This window comes from Gymnoscopelus microlampas (genome assembly GCF_963454915.1).
Source record: "Gymnoscopelus microlampas genome assembly, chromosome: 10".
NCBI classification, from domain to species: Eukaryota; Metazoa; Chordata; class Actinopteri; order Myctophiformes; family Myctophidae; genus Gymnoscopelus; species Gymnoscopelus microlampas.
In genome coordinates this window covers 51,545,311-51,563,145 of record NC_139947.1, presented here as the reverse complement: position 1 = coordinate 51,563,145, position 17,835 = coordinate 51,545,311, and the positions used below count along the sequence as shown (strand labels likewise).

The window sequence follows — 17,835 nt, the reverse complement described above, 5'->3', positions numbered from 1 at the left end:
GAGGGAGAGAGGGCCGAGCACTTGACCATCAGACATCGTTTCAACATGTTACTTGCCCCTTTGACCTGGGGAGGGGGGGAGGGGGGGGGGAGGAAAACAAAACAAGGATACCAAAAAATATCAATGGCTTGGCTACCCCTAAAGTCCCAAGGGTTAGTCAGTCACTCGCTTTTTTTTCTTTTTCACCAATTATCTGAAAGTTCAACACACAATACAGAATGTTCTAGTCCTGTGTTCATTGGCTTAAAGTCCCTACCCGTTTAAAAAGGCAAATATATTATTAAAAAAATGGTTTCCTGTTTTATATTTGCAGTTTTGCTTTTTTTTTTTTTTCAAAGGATGCATATATTTGTTTCGATGGGGATTTAAATAAATAGGTTCCTATGGAGACAAAAAGGCTACATTTCTTCACCTTTTTTTTTCTTTTCTTTTTTTGAAAAATTCTACATAAAATGAAAAGCAAAACAAATTATTAAAAATTAAAAAATAAACAACAAAGACATATTCCTGTTACACCAAACAAAGCAACAAAAATACTCGTCTGAAATGGAAAAAAAAAATGCACTAGTCTAATTACAAAAAAAAAAGTTCAATATCGATTCAATTTGTGAAACCAAATCATATCATCAGGCTCGATTTTCCCCGTCTTTGGAAAAAAACACAAGCACACAAAACCGAATATGCTAGCAAGACAGGCCTGGCCGAGTCTTGGGCAACACATACTTTTGCTGATTTGTTTTCTGTGAAATACAAAATGTAAACATTGCAAAATAAATAGTGAAACTTGAGTGATGCAGGACCCATGCTCATGCTCATGACCCCGACACTAAGCTGCTGCATTTTTGTGTGTGTGTGTGTGCGTGTGTGTGTGTGTGTGTGTGTGTGTGTGTGTGTGTGTGTGTGTGTGTGTGTGTGTGTGTGTGTGTGTGTGTGTCTGTGTGTGTACACAATTTTGTTTGCATTTTTTTTTTCAAGTGCAAAAGCAAGATGACAAAAATAATTTTGCTTGGATTCAAGTAACAGAAAAAAAAAAAGAAAAAAAAACATACTAATGATACAAATATACTATCTTACAAGGTAGTGATATTCCCAATTTACAAAATGTACATGTATAATATTGACAAATGGGTTAAAATATTCTTTGATATGCTCGATTCTTGTATAGGTCCTTGTATTGTGTCCCCTTTACAGTGGCAGGGGACTGTGGGGGGGCTTTGCATTCGTCCGTGGGAGGTCTCCGCTTGTCACATTCACCGGTCTGAGCAGAGGCAGATGGAGTGGGGGGGGGGGGGGGGGGGGCAGAGAGAGAGGATGAGAGAGACAGAGAGAGAGGATGAGAGAGAGAGAGAAGGAAGGAGACAGAGAGAGAGAGAGAGAGAGAGAGAGAGGGGGGGGGAGGAGGTGTTGCTATGTAACCTCCATTGCCAACGTCTCTGATATTCCATTCAAAAGTCTCTCTGGCTCATGGTTCTCCCTGCAAGATGAAAAGGATAGATTGATTGATTGATTGAATACTTTAATAGACAGAAATGTAAACAGCACGTGGTACAGTTAAGACATTAACCTTTTGACTGCCAATAGACGAGATTTCTCATCATATTTTGCAATGGCAAACACCGCCGCCACTGAGAGAACGACCAGATGTGTGTTTTCAGTGGGTTTTACGATAGAGGGCGCTCTTCCGCAGGCTGTGAATGATCCCAGGGTTCACCCAAGAAGAGTACATCAAGTGATCACAACAAAATGAAGCTGGTTTCGTTTCAGCGTTATAAATGCTTCTCTGCGTTCTGTTGTTTTTTGGCAAAAACAAGCCACATTCAACTGCCCATAACTATGGAGCGGATTATCCCGACCGCACGCTTTTCCCCCCCCCTCCGATTCTCCGAGACCCCCGTACGTGTAATGCGGCGATCGCCGGGTGGATCGCTGTGAAAAAGTATATTCCATGATTTTTCAAAGGTTAGTAAAAACGCTCAGAATCGCTGGCAGTGGCTTGACGCCAGTGTTCATTTTGACAGCAATTTTTTTTATAGTTTTAGTCATAGTCTTTTGAATCAAATTCCATTTAGTTTTAGTCATATTTTAGTCATCTGAAATGTTTTACCGTTAGTTTAGTTTCAGTCGACTAAATATCATATCACTAAAATGTATTTTGGCGGTGCCTTGATGGCGTCTTAAGGCTGATTTTACATAGTGCATGTTGAAAATAGTTTTCTCTCCTCGGTCATCACTGTTTAACATAAACCGTTCTAACTACAACATGGATGCCCCGTTTGACACGTGGTCTGCACTGGCAGACACAGGGACATGTGCACGATGTTTACAAACAGTGCATCGCGCATTCTTAAGGATTTTAACGGGGTCTATGGCGACGTGAAAAAAACAAAAAACAACAATAAAACCTTGGCACTGGTGAGTACATTATGAGATTAACCTCTGGCGGTGGATGTGTTAACACATTGACTGCCAATCTCGTAGTTCTACGCGAACCTAAATAATTGCGCAGCGTGCCAGTCGCGTAGATCTCTTTTTTTCTCACAGGTTCACATTTCATTGTAGGCCTCCCTCGCCATGACACATTTCATTGTAGCACACCCGGAAACGGAAATATCCGTATCCGGAGATTTTCGTTCCCACCCGCCTCCGTTCTAAAGCTCCCACTAATCCTCCATTTTCTCGGTTGTTGTTTTTCTCCTCGCCGAACGCTGTTTAACATAAACGGTGACTGGTGGAGACAATTAACCCTTTAAGGCCTGAGGTTTCCGATTCTACAAAATGTCCTCTAAATCCTAACAGTTTTTTTTTAAACTTGTGTTTCTATATCAGTAGTTTCCAATTTTTTTCATGTCAAGGACCACAAAATGAATATGCAATTGGCCGCGGACCCCCATCTCAAAATATGTTGTTCCAGGGACCCCCAGAAGCAAAGATTTGAGTTAAGAATGTTTGCTTTAGAAATAATATATTCAAAGATTTGCACACATTTTCTCGATTTTTCAAAAATAGCAGATCTACAAGCTCGTAGAGTGCCGCGCTACGAGCTTGTAGATCTGCTATTTTTGAATAGCCAAAGTGTAAAATAATGCTTTTTAGCTCAAATCTAAAAATGACACAGATGCGTTCCAGGTCTTAATGCTCTCACACAAATTCTACTCACATCTCATGAATGCTGGTCCAGCGTAGGCCTTTCTATCTGTATGTACATGTAAGTGTCACATACACAGAAGAATACACACAAGCTTATACTGTACAGCAGGAGGAGGAAAACACATTTATTTCATGAGGACTTTTTATTAGTGCCCCCCCTGGTGGCCTGCTGAGTTATGATGAAGTGCAGGATGAGCTTGGCCGTCCTCCGAGGACGTTCCATCACCACTGAGTGTCCGCAGTTCTCCAGCAGGTCCACTCTGCACGTAGGCAAGGTTTCTGCCATCACCGTGGCTCCAGACACATCCACCACCTAGGAAAGGAGGAATATTAATCATTTATATGAGAGTAAAGTCTGCATTTCATCACAGATATTGGTGTAACATGGCTACCAGTCAATATAGCCAAATTGAAGAGTGCCACCACTACTTGAACCATAGCATCCCTATTCTGGGTGGAACATTCGACAAAAATAGCAGATCTACAAGCTCACAATGCGTTGTGAGTTTTGTAGATCGTCTATTTCCGGCGAAGAGATTTGGCATAGAGGTGGAAAAAAAGAGCCAGTACAGAGTACAGAGCCCAAAATACAGACTTTACTAAATATAGACAGCTAACTAAGGTAATAAATAATGCATTATTACCAAAGAAACTTCAAGCAAGTTGGAGTAACATGTCATCACCACCAATTCATACAGGCTTCTTTTCTTTTTAGGTATTTTTACTTTACTGGAGTATTTAGTAACTTTTACTTCTACTCCACTACATCTCAGAGGCAAATATTGTACTATTACTCCACTACAATTATTTCACAACTTTAGTTACTTGTTACTTTGTAGATTGCGTTTATTATTACAAAATATACATTAACCACTTCAGCCCTATGCATACTTCTATAAGCTCACAATGCGTCGCTTGTGAGCTTGTAGATCTGCTATTTTCTAAATATTATATATTATTATATGTATAAGAATGACTATTTTTACATTAACCACTAGAACCCTAGCACCCCTATTCTGGGGGAACCGTTGTCGAAAATAGCAGATCTACAAGCTCACGACGCGTCATGCTGTGACACATTGTGAGCTTGTCGGCTATTTTCGGTAAAGCCAAAGGCCAAGTTTATGTATTGAGGATTTAAGTGCTTAGAATTCTGAAAATACACATTGACATGATTCCAACATATTAATAGAAAAGATAATGTGTAAAAAACAAAAACTTCGTCCTTGACATGAAAATGTTTGAGAACCACTGATTTAGATGATGGTGTCATGTAGGAGGTATAGGCTACTGCTACATCAGGTTGTACTGACCTTGTTGATAAAAGTCATTGTGAGGAAGCCGAACGTCCACTAAGCCTTGAAGAATCTACAGTGTGATGTATAAACAAGAGTAGAAGGAAGAAAAACTAATGTTTATAAGAAGGCAGAAATGTATTTTTTTTTCTAGGGCCAATTTGGCCAATTTAATTTGGGGGTCCTTGACAAAAGGTTTGAGAACCAGAGATGTTATGGATTAAAGCTAAATAAAATCTCACGACTGAACGTGTTTGTATGACCAAATGGTATGACCATGGCGTGTTATTTAAATGACGCTCGGTTTCAGCCGTGACATTTATCAAGGCTCCAACCCAATGTACGCTAGGATTGGCTGTGTAGGATTCGTTGATAAATGTGACTTCGACGTTGGTGTACGGCCGAATATATGGAAAAATGTAAGCCGGTTTATATGCTCCGTTGATAAATGAGGGCCATTATACTTTAATGACCCATTTCTCTCTTTCTGTCTAAGCTGTGAAGAGGGTCATGCTGTCAGTTTCATCAATGAGACCAGTTTCTGTTTAAGTCCTGTTTTAAAGGAGTAGTTCACCCAAAAGATTACTTATTTTCTATCCATTGCACGCCCCATGAAGCCTTGAATTTGTGTTTTTGTCGCATTCTCAAGACAATTTGTTTACCGATGGAAAGATGCTAATGTATCCGGTAGGAGACACAAAGTAGACTCTTTGGCCCTCATTTATCAACGCGGTGCAGCCCAAATAATGGGCGTATGGCGAGATCACCGCACCTTTCGGCATTTATCAATATATCCTGACGTGGGCTTCATCCTACCGTAGGCTGAAATCTCATGTCTGGTCGAGACCAGTTGTTGACTTTGGCTGCACCCGTTTATTCCATTCTAGACCTGTAGCAGCATTGTCTGACTGTCTGACAGGCAACTAGACACATAATCCACTCATAAATGTATATATTATTTACTAATAAATAATCGCTGTGAAAATATATCATTTTATAAACTCATTTAAACAAACTGCTTTAACAGTCATTCGGTTAAGCTTGCAGATCTGCATGGCTGCATTGGCTATTTGAAAATAGCATATCTACAAGCTCACAACAGGTCGCATTGCGACGCGTTGTGAGCTTGTAGATCTGCTATTTTCAGCGCAGCAGCGCGAATTTTCGGGAGCCCCGACCATCTTTTCACTGACAGTGAGGTCTACAAACTTACAGTAGCTTGTCCTATGTTATGGAGTTATGTCATAGAGAGTTATGTAGGCTACACAACCTGGCTGGGTTAAGGATATAAACCCGACGCTCCAATATTAACGTGGCGGCACGGAATCACTGCATTCCACCCGAGTCTCATGTACCGCTACGCTACGGTTTACATGAAAGACAAAGTTGGGCGGGCGCGTGTGTGCTTGTGTGTGTGTGTGTGTGTGTGTCTGTGTGTGTGTGTGTGTGTGTGTGTGTGTGTGTGTGTGTGTGTGTGTGTGTGTGTGTGTGTGTGTGTGTGTGTGTGTGTGTGTGTGTGTGTGTGGCGGGCGAGGCGAGCGGGGGAAACTGTTTCTTATTGGCTTTTCATGCTTTTTTTGGGTCGTATTCTGGTTCTTCATGTCGTGAAGTCGGGCGTTTTGTGAATAATTAAGGGTGTGTTATTTAAATGACGCTCGGTTTCAGCCGTGACATTTATCAATGCTGGGACCAAGTGTACGCTCGGATCAGCTGTGTAGGATGCGTTGATAAATGTGACTTTGACGTTGGTGTACGGTCGAATATATGGAAAAATATACGCCGGTTTATACGCTGCGTTGATAAATGAGGGCCTTTGTGTCTACTATCGGACATACACATCATCAAATTATTGTCTCAGGAATGAGACAAAAACAAAAAAAAATCTCTATGAATTCAAGGCTTCATGGGGTGTGTCATTGATAGAAAATAAGTAATTAAAAAAAAAAGGTTGAGTTCATAATATTTGTTATATATAGATATATTTAAGGCAATTCATCTCATATACAGTACCTTACTTTTCTGATAATATAATATAGCCTACAGTAATATAATGACCGACCGACCGTCAGGACAGATGAGAGTGATGCTGCAGACGTCAGAAGGATAGCAGGCTGCATAAACCCCGGCTACGTTTCCTCCCATGGAGGTTCCAACCAGGTGGAAGGCTCTCCTGGTCAACCGGGTGCTTTCTACAAACTACATGACACACACACACACACACACACACACACACACACACACACACACACACACACACACACACACACACACACACACACACACACACACACACACACACACACACACACACACACACACACACACACACACAGGGGTTCAGTGGAATGATGTCACATCAAACTACAGTCACCTTTGACATGCCAGCGTTCATGCTTTCACAGAAGGTACATTTCTAAGAATATGAGATGATCCCTTGCCTTGACTTTGATTTCTGGCTATAAATTAAACAGAGCCCTACTCTAACTCCATATTTCAGAAGGAAATTTCGGAAACATTCAGAGGAAAATGAATTTTGGAAGATGAAGTATCAGATTGAAATTAATTGAATTGAATCATGAATTTAACAATTCACAAACATTGACCATTGTCATTATCAGCCATGAAATTGCTATTTTTTTTAGATTTAGTAAATTTGTGTTAAAATGTGTCAATTTTCAAGAAATGTTTCAGCATTTACCTAAAACCTTTTGTCAATTAGCTAAAGTAATATATTAAAAGAAGAATGTGTAAAAAGAAATACGTATACATAAAAAGTCACTGAATCACCCTCTTCAAGCTACACTTGAAAATGTAAATGTAGCACTTTTCAATTCTTCTAGGTGTACTGTATATCAATCCTAACACTATATCAATGTGTGAAATTGATTGGCTTGTATTTGAGTAACACAGGCATCTGAGATAAAATAAACAAAATAGTGCATTTCAAAAGGGTGAATTATAAACCTAACTTTAAGTGAAAATAGTTTTCCCACGCCGATTCAACATGAATAGCAGTGAATGACTTAAAATGTAGGCTGACACTGACATCTACTAAACACTGCAAAAATGTATTTGCTCAAACATTTTGGAAGACAGGGCTGGATTGTCTGCTATAAGTGCTAATGGCTAGAAATCAAATAGACTGGTATGGTCCATTACCCCATTTAGACACATTTTTAGATTTCTTAGGCTATTCAAAAATAGCAGATATACAAGCTCATTGCCACACTACGAGCTTGTGGATCTGTTTGTGCAAATCTTTGAATAAATATATTTTTAAAGCAAACATTTGTAACTCAAATCTTTGCTTCTGGTGGATTCTACAAATGTCTTCTAAATCCTAACAGTATGTTGCTATCAGTGGTGCTCAAACTTTTTCATGTCAAGGACCCCCAAAATGATATGTATTTGGCCGCGGACCCCCAACTGAAAATATTTAATTCCAAGGACCCTCATGAAGCAAAGATTTGAGTTACAATGTTCCATTTAAAAAACATATATTTAATTATTTGCACAAATTTTCAAGATTTAAAAAAAAAAAAGCAGATCTACAATGCCGTGCTATGATAAGTCAACATCTCACCCTGGCCACCTACCTCTGGCTTTATGGGCATCCTTGTGATGATGGCGCTGTGCGATGAAGTGCACGTGTACGAGTACATTCCCTCCCAGAGGCAGACGAAGCTGTGCCACTACTACGAGAAGATCTACGACATCACCTGCACCCTGGGCGGAAAGAACAAGTGGCACCCCGTCCAATTCGAGAAGAGTTTGATCCGGAGAATTAATATAGGCAGTGAGAGCGACCTTAGACGAGGCGTGGCCACGCTTCCTGGATTCAGCACGGTTAACGACTGTGACTTTGAGATGTGAAACAATGATTCTTAAACTTTTTAATTGCAAGGGCCACCAGTTTGATACGCAATAGGCCACAGACCCCCCATTTGATACAAAATGTTTTTTGTTGTCGTTTTTTAATCTCTAGTTTAATTTCAAATAAATGCTTTATTTGAAATTATTCAGGATTTACTATAAATTGGCATTTACATGACATGGTAATAAGCAATTAAAAAAATAGCAAAAAGCATTTTCAAACAAAAATATAGCTCCAATCTGAACCTCTCCCTCCGCTATATAGCTCCGAGATGAGGTTCCACGTTTGTCCGTGCCGTTTGACTGGGACATTTTCGAATATCTTCCACTTTACATGATTCTCAGTCCTTTCCGCACATCGTATCCAAAAAGTAAAGATTTTCTGCACTGCTCTCAGATATTCTAACTTTAACTAGCGCCAAAGAAAAATCTAACTGACGGGTTGGAACAAGACGGGAGGTAGTTTTTTTGGACAGGATTCACATCCGTCCATTCTATTTTACAGGGTCCGCAGATCATTCCAAAGTTGCGTTAGAGCGCCCGATGTGGATAAAATAAATAAAAATAATTCTCCTCCCGTAGATCTACAGTTATGGCACTCAATGCATGTATTTGCAAAACCGTAGATCTCTGGTTTTGGCACTCAATGTGTTAAATTGTGTTCAAAATTGTACTGAAGTACAGTACAGTACAGTAAATGTACTTAATGTTGATGTTACGACCCGGCCTAGGGGTCACCAGGTGTAACATAAATGGACTCCCTCCTACCCAGTTCCCAATTCAGACAAGCCACACAGGTTTAAAATCCTAAGATAATTAATAAAACACATTTACAATACCTCAGGGTGGGGACCACAACTTCCAAAATAAACACAAACAAATCCTACTCTCAACTAACAAAACATAGAACAAACTGAAATGACAACGAGAGGTGACCCACCCCCAGGGCCGCATTAAGACCCCTCAGGGCCGTGGAACACCACAAAACCAAAGCCCCCCCCAGCGGCGTAATTTCACGCGCACGCCCAACCTGCGCGCGTGCGCTTTTTCCGGGTCTAATTCGGTTCTATTTGACCAATATAAATCTACATTTTTTCTTTAAATACACACAAATTAATACACAATTCTCACAGGGCCCTGCAGGCTGCGGGCCGTGGAACACAAGTTTCACTAGGTTCCACGGTTAATGCGGCCCTGCCCACCCCTACACACCCAATGCATTACAGTATCACAAGTCTAAAACTGAACAAAGTGCTGGTGTTTGAAAGTGCTGGTTTTTGGGAACTTGGCTAGAAGGAAGACATCTGAAGTTCCAAGGACAGCATCTTTATAGTCCCCAGCCTATCATCAGCAGGCTCCACCTAGTAATCAGCCAGTCACACTCAGCCACCACTCATTCACACCAGCTGGTACTCAGTTACTGAATCTCACACACACACACACACACACACACACACACACACACACACACACACGCAACACACAGGAAAATACATATATACATATACACATATATATATGACCCTATAGGGTCATAACAGTTGATATGACAGTGATATATTTTCTAGCCCTGTTGATTCAGTGATTCGATAAGACACGACTCATTTTCCTTAAGACCGTTGTAGAAAACACGCTTGGCTTTGTCCCCGCGGTTATCCAGGAGTACAAAGAGTTCCCTCATCTTTGCCTGACTGGTTTTCTCAGCCCTGACATTACTGTAGTCCTCTTTATTTATGACTCCCTCATCAAGCAGTAGATCCAGGATGGGTTCCACCAGGGTCACTCTCTGAATCAGGGCACGCTTGTGTCTAGTGACAAAGTCAACCTCGGTGGAGTATAGCTGAGTGGTTAGTGAGCCCGCCTGGGCAGCCAGAGGCCCTGGTTGTCCCAAGTTCGAATCCAACATGCCACGTGTCGATGTGTGTCCCTGAGCAAGACTCTTAACCCCTAATTGCTCCCCGAGCCCCGTAGAATGGCTGCTCACTGCTCCTAGAAGTAATAAGATGGGTAAATGCAGAGGACAAATTTCATGTATGCAAATATAGAGTGACAAAAAACACCTCAAAGAATGGGCACTATTCTATTCTATCTATCAAAACATAAACATGTTTTCTTTGCATCACTCAGTTACTGGAACATCGTGGTGCTTGTATAAGTGCTTGTATAAGCCCATCTCAGTGCATAATTCACTGATATTTAGCAACAGCAGAGCTTATAAATGTGTCAAAATACGAAGGAGGCTATGATGCAGACTTCTATGAAAACAATTTGAATGGGATTTGATAGTAAGTAACGCTACTAGGTCTAAATCTAAATGAATTGTCTCTATTTACTGTAGAGTCGACAGCACTCACCTGGGCCTAACGCAGCCACTCCTTTGGATGTTGCTGCCAGAAATAAAACAGAGTTCAAATAAATTTCAAACACAAACATGTGAGCTAATATGGACTATTACACAGGCATGCAAACAGCCCAGAGGTGAAAAAGGTGACATGTTTTTTTTCGGGTCAGGTGTCACACAATTGCCCTATTTGGATTCAAAACGGCTATTGTAGCTGAAAAGCTACAAGTTTGCATGTCTGATTACAGTTGGAAATTACCTGTTAAGTTGTTGAGTCAAACTACTAGATCAACAATACACAACCAAAGCAGTGTGTGCACTGGTCTTTGAAACCTCGAAATGCACTGTCGTCTGTTAATATGATATTGGCGTCACGGACGCATCGTGACTACTAATTGAAGCCGAGTTGGGCCAAATCGCATGGATGAGCCCTGACAGCACATGGTTGGTGCTACAGACTCCAAATTTCGCACACAGATAGCTCAGACCTTTGCCTACGATCTTAGCTAGGCCTCGACCCGACCCGATATGCGGTTTTCCGGAACCAACGCGAAAGGTTCGGAATCTCCATATGCGGAGTCCTGACTACTAATTGAAGCGTGACTACTAATTGAAGCCGAGGCCGAATTGGGCCAAATCGCATGGATGAGCCCTGACAGCACATGGTTGGTGCTACAGACTCCAAATTTCGCACACAGATAGCTCAGACCTTTGCCTACAATCTTAGCTAGGCCTCGACCCGACCCGATATGCGGTTTTCCGGAACCAACGCGAAAGGTTCGGAATCTCCATATGCGGAGTCCTGACTACTAATTGAAGCCAATGGACGCCGAATCCAAATTGGCCCGAATCGCATGGATGAGCCCTGAAAGCACATGGTTGGTGCTACAGACTCCAAATTTCGCACACAGATAGCTCAGACCTTTGCCTACGATCTTAGCTAGGCCTCGACCCGACCCGATACAGTTTTTCGGATCCGGCACGAAAGGTTTGGAATCTCCGTATGCGGAGATGACTGACATCGGGCTGTTCCGGAGCAAGCGCTGACTCATTGTGACATCACTTCATAAAAGGCATCACATACACTAGATGAGTCAACAAAAAATCTCTGAGTGTGGCATAAACTATAGTCTTTCTTCCTCTCACTCCGAGGTGACAGATGAAAGTATATAAGCCGGCTTCTAAGCTAAGTCCAGCACTCTTGACAGACCTCTGCATATAGTCTATAAGCAGCTCTCAAAAAAATGAGTACTCCAGAAAAGCTACCAAAGCTAAACCCTGGTGAAGGAGAAATAATTCGTAACAACTTGGTACTTCTAAATTATCAGTGCAAGTTCATGGAAAGCCGGAAGGAATTGCAGGAGCAGGCCTTCAAGACATCAACTCAAGTCCTTCTTTATATACAAAAACTGGAGCAGGAAAAAAGAAAAATGAACCAAAGAATTACAAAACTCGATTGGGATGCGAAATGGAAAGCTAATAAGGCTGTTGCTGGGGATCAGATGGGACATAACACAGCAAGAACAAATTGTAAAGTCACTTGCTCCTAAGCTCAATGGAGAACAAATGGCACTCTACGAAGCTGTCTATCAGGCAGTACATGCACCAAAAGAAGAAACCATCACACGGCAGTTCATTCTAAACTCCCCAGCAGGTTATGGCAAAACCTTCACCTTTAAGGCAATTGCAGCTAAGATTCGCGCAGAGAATGGCATTGTACTGTGTGTGGGCAGCACAGGCTTAGCGGCACAGAACCTGGACGGTGGTAGGACAGCTCATTCAAGATTTAAGATCCCAATCCCCATTTTTGAAGACTCTGTCTGTGCCATCAACACCGAGTCCTCCCTGGCTAGGCTCATCAAAGAGAGCAACTTGATAATCTGGGACGAGATATTCAGTGTTAACCGATTTAATGTTGAGTGTGTGGAAAGAACACTGAGGGACCTCAAGCACTCACAACAACCTTGGGGTGGCAAAACTGTCCTTCTGGGTGGAGACCCTAGGCAGACACTCCCTGTTATTAAAAGAGCAAGCAGAGCCCAGATAGTTACAGCATGCATCCAGATGTCACCACTGTATCCTCTCATGAAGCACCACAAGCTTAACATCAACATGAGGACAGAAACAGCTGAAAGGGACTTCTCCAACTATCTTCTTGCTTTAGGGGACGGAAAACTCCCTCACGAGGACACAGAAGTTCAAATCCGAATTCCACCACAACACTTGGTTAAGGATCTGAATACTCTGATTTCTTACACCTTTCCTGACCTGCAAAATGGATGTATCAACAAAGACAACCTTCTCAAAGGCACTGTATACACTCCTCTGAACAATGACATCCGAGAAATCAACAACATATGCTTGGCTGACTTACCTACAGAAGAGAGAGTCTACCTTTCAGCCGACTCAATTCAGGAGGACGACCACAAGGATTACGTGACTGTGGAATTACTCAATTCACTGACACCCTCTGGAATCCCTGATCATAACCTCAAATTGAAAGTAGGCGCACCAGTCATGCTGCTTAGAAACCTGCAATCAGGTCCTGACCGCACTCTCAAGAATGGCACCAGAATGGTGGTAATGCAAATGATGGACAGAGTCATTGAGTGTGAGATTGCAGTAGGCACAAACAGGGGTGAAACAATCTTCCTACCAAGAATACCTCACTATGACAGAGGTGAGCTTCCCTTCACCTTCATTAGGCGACAGTTCCCTATCCGCTTAGCATTCTCTGTTACAATCAATAAGGGTCAGGGCCAAGAGAATGAACGAGTTGGCATCTACTTGCCTAAACCTGTGTTCGCTCATGGCCAACTCTACACAGCCTTCTCTAGAGGAAAGAGAGCCAGCGCTGTAAAGTTTTCATTGTGGATAATGACAAGGGCATTACTGACAACATTGTTTATAGCGAACTCCTTTAGGATAATGGGCATAAATGGACACAGACAGACAGAGATCTCCATATACGGGCATAAAAGGGACACACCCAGACACATACAGAGATGTCCATATATCACAGACACAGATAGCTCCATATATGGGCATAAATGCACACACAGATGGGCATAAATGGACACAGGCAAACAGATGGCCAAAACGGGTCCTATGACAACAGGTATAATGGGGTTTTATTTAAAGGGTGGAGCATTCATTCCCTATTTACATCGTTCCTGTGTAGGCCGGTCCCCGACTAGACCCTCGGCCGCCCGAAGGGCTAGACCCTCGGCCGCCCGAAGGGCGGCCGAGCTTCTAGTCCTTTGTAATTTAGCAGTGACGTCACGTCACGGACTAATCCTTGGTGTATTTATCCTTACAAATACGTTCGCCACACATGTGTTTATTATTTTTCACGGCTCGCGCTACTCAAACACTAGCGGGATTATTATTTCTTGTCAACATTCAAGTATAACTATGAGAAGGTATAACCCAGCTAAAATAATGTGTCATTATAAAAATATATAAATGATATATGATTAGCAGTCCACTTCCTTCTCTTGGTACGGATGGATTCACACTGCCGCGTTCCGTTCCCGACTCCGCAGCAATCGGACCCGAGACTACCTCCCGAGGTGGTTTCGAGTACGGAACGGTGATGCGTTACGGGGAACGGTTCGCTACGTTCACACTACCACAACAGCAGCCAAGTGGTCCAGGGTGCGCACCCGGGACCATAGTGTGAAACCGTTCTTAAACAGCACTCACCTGCGACTGATGAAGCTGCTCCGTCGGATGCTGCCAGAAATAAAACATCATATGTGTTCATATGCATAAAAAACAAACAGAAAAAACATGTGAGTTGTTTCACCCTTTAGTGAGCACCCTGGACAGTTTTTAAGTTACTTGATTCAACCAGGGCTGGCAGATTGGACTCAACTTATGACTGAGACTGCATCTTACAAATATCTGATTGCCAGGAAAACAATGTAAAAGGGAAGTTCCATTTAGTATGGGACTATCTTTGTATATAAATGGTTTGTTGCATTAATCATATGTTGAAATACACCACAATTGATATAATCACACACTGGGTGAAAAAGGTGATATACCTGGATACGTGGGCAAGGCATACACCCACCAAACATGAATGATTGGTGGAAGTATTTCAATGAATGCGGGAGAGGACTGTTTACCTAAAAATGCCTTTAAGATACCTGGATATGCGTCTCTCTTTTCTCTGCTAGGGAATCTTCCTTACATATGTAAATTAGAGGTTTGTTCAAACAATGGGAGGTGTGGGGTTCAGAGTGGGGGGGGGGCTCAGAGAGAGAGAGAGAGAGAGAGAGAGAGAGAGAGAGAGAGAGAGAGAGAGAGAGAGAGAGAGAGAGAGAGAGAGAGAGAGAGAGAAACAGTGAACCAAAGTTGCATTGTGACATTCAAGGAAAAGCTAATACAAATATTTAAAAAAAAAAAATGTGTTCTTAGGTCTTGCATAGGTGAGCAGTGTTAGTTTACAGAAAGGACATACTAATAAAGCATGACACACACACACACACACACACACACACACACACACACACACACACACACACACACACACACACACACACACACACACACACACACACACACACACACACACAGAGAGAGATCAGAGTGCAGTCTTGGGGCAAATATTGTACTTTTACTCCACTACAATTATTTGAAAACTTTAGCTACTAGTTACTTTGCAGATATAAATGATTACATTATAAAACATACATTAACCACTTTAGCCTTATTTTATACCTAGGCTATTTGAAAATAGCCGATCTACAAGCTCACAACGCGTCGTGTTGTGAGCTTGTAGATCGGCTATTTTCAAACATTTTAGTACTTGAACACATTTTGATACCAATACTTTTGTACTTTTACCAAGTACGTTTAAGGGTCATTAAATGGTTAAAATTATATCACAAACAAGGCTTACTTTATGTGTGTTTTCGTGTGTATTTTGGGGGGTAGAGATTTACATGCAGGCACAACATTTGCATGAAAGGTGTTGATGGGTTCAGTGGCCCTATTGTCTCAGGTCTCTCAGACAATAGGAGCTCCACCTCTATCACCATATTAACCACTTTAGCCCTATTTTATACATAGGCTATTTGAAAATAGCCAATCTACAAGCTTGTAGATCTGCCATTTTCAAACATTTTAATACTTTCACTTTTGGTACTTTAAGTATATTTTGATGCCAATACTTTTTTTAAACTTTTACTCAAGTAACATTTTGAACACAGGCCTTTTACTTGTTTTATTATGTTTATATTTTGTTTGTATTTTTATATTGTGGTATTGCTACTTTTATTTAAGTAAAATAACTGAGTACTTCTGCCATCACTGCCAAAAATACAGGTTACCACCAGTCATGTGGTTAATAAACTATTTAGTTTGTTTTCTAGTCTAGGCCCAGTAGTGCTCAAAAGAACAAAATGTAATGGACTTTTCTTGTAACAAGTAAGAGCATTTCTACATTACACTATTGATACTTTTACTTAAGTATAAAATGTCAGTTCTTTTTTTGTGCTTGTTGTTTAGTGCAAAGCATTAGTACCTCTACATAGTAACGTTTAACTTGTTAAAACTAACTAAACTAAGTAAATAGTTTATTTCCAATCTTTCTCTCTCTCTCTCTCTCTCTCTCTCTCTCTCTGACTGCCAACATTTAACATGCACATTCAAATGGTGGGGAGGGGAACATTTGTGTCTATCCAATCAGATGTGTCCAAACAGAGTTTTCAAACATTTGAACTGTTTGGGCGGTTGGGTGAATTCATTCTTCTCAACCATGTACTGCTGGCCTGTTGGTGTTTTTGGACTAGCTTTGTAAATGGTAAGCTGCTATTTTATCTAATTGTAAATCATTAGTAGGTTATACTGTTTATTGTATTTACTTTGATCAGTTCTCTACAGTCTGTTTGATCAGTTGTAGGCTAGTGTTCCTTTACCTGTATGAGTTCAGATTGTTTTAAAACATGTGGCCTAGTCAAGTAGCTAGTCAATTCATATGCCATGATTTAATTTGTCAGCATAATGCAGTATAGTAAAATACACAGACTTTATACATTTTAGTAACTAAAGTTGGATTGCTTTGTAGTTTGTCTTTACTGTGGCTATATTGAATACAATGGCAAAGCATTGCTTCATCCCACTAACCCCTAAAATGATATTTGCAGGGAGAATTCCATTGATTTCCCCACTGTTGACGAGGAAGTTTTATAAGGTACTACACACCCACACTCTTCATTTAACTTTTTTTTGTGCACTCCTGTTTCAGTTGAAGTTTTCTGAGTTGTAATTGCTGTTATATTATTTTACAGTTGTTGGCACCCAGCGGTACATGTGTGAGGACCTTTCGGAGTTTTAACAGGTAATCTCCAGAATAAATTGCAATTTGCAGGACAATGGCTTGGTTTTCAGCAGAAGATTCAGCAGACAGTCAGCAGGCAATACACACACACACACACACACACACACACACACACACACACACACACACACACACACACACACACACACACACACACACACACACACACACACACACACACACACACACACACACACACACAGTAGTGTGGTAGAGTGTGGTAATTGTATTAACATTGTTGTGTTCCGGTTTCAGTGGTTTTGTGGTTTAATTGTAATTCTTTTTTTCTTCTTCTGTTTTTCTTCAAGGCTTCAAGGACTGCCATTTTGGATCTTCAGCCCTCCAGCAGTCCAAAGTTCAGGAGATCATCTCCAAAAAGGACACAGAGCAACTCCAAAGATGGACTTCCATTTTGGATCTTCAGCCCTCCAGCAGGAAGAACATTTTAACTCAAATCTTTGCTTCTGGGGTCCCTGGAACAAAATATATTTCTGTATTTCTTCCTGTGGATTATACCAGGGACACATGACTTGGATTTAGCTCTTCCTTGGACCCAGCCACCGTGGATTACATGAGTAGCCTACAAGTGACTTTGTTTTCCTTTTCCCGCTATTTTTCTTTGCTCTTCTTCATGTCACTACTTGCTGACTATATGTCAGTCTATGTGGATTATGCGGTCGACACACACTGACATTTTGCACCGTAATCCTGTGTATAACGCACTGACTTTTAACTTTTTTTTCCAAGCACCTTAACTAACGTCCATAAGTATATCATGCACAGTATACATTGCTGCTATGTTCATGCACATATCTTATCTCAGGTACTAG

At 41.2% G+C, this 17,835-nt stretch overlaps 1 protein-coding gene and 1 long non-coding RNA gene across 2 annotated transcripts in view; one reads left to right on the top strand and one right to left on the bottom strand.

Annotated features, from left to right (window-relative positions):
* Nucleotides 1-17,835, bottom strand: part of LOC311054288 (uncharacterized protein) — a gene marked incomplete at its 5' end in the record, with an annotated part of 78,375 nt that overhangs the window by 47,908 nt on the left and 12,632 nt on the right. The gene's annotated exons all lie outside the window — the stretch shown is intronic.
* LOC311054009 lies at nucleotides 16,381-17,437 on the top strand. The gene is made up of 4 exons (XR_014601707.1): nucleotides 16,381-16,468; nucleotides 16,812-16,858; nucleotides 16,956-17,005; nucleotides 17,314-17,437. It is a non-coding gene; the product is annotated as an uncharacterized lncRNA (long non-coding RNA).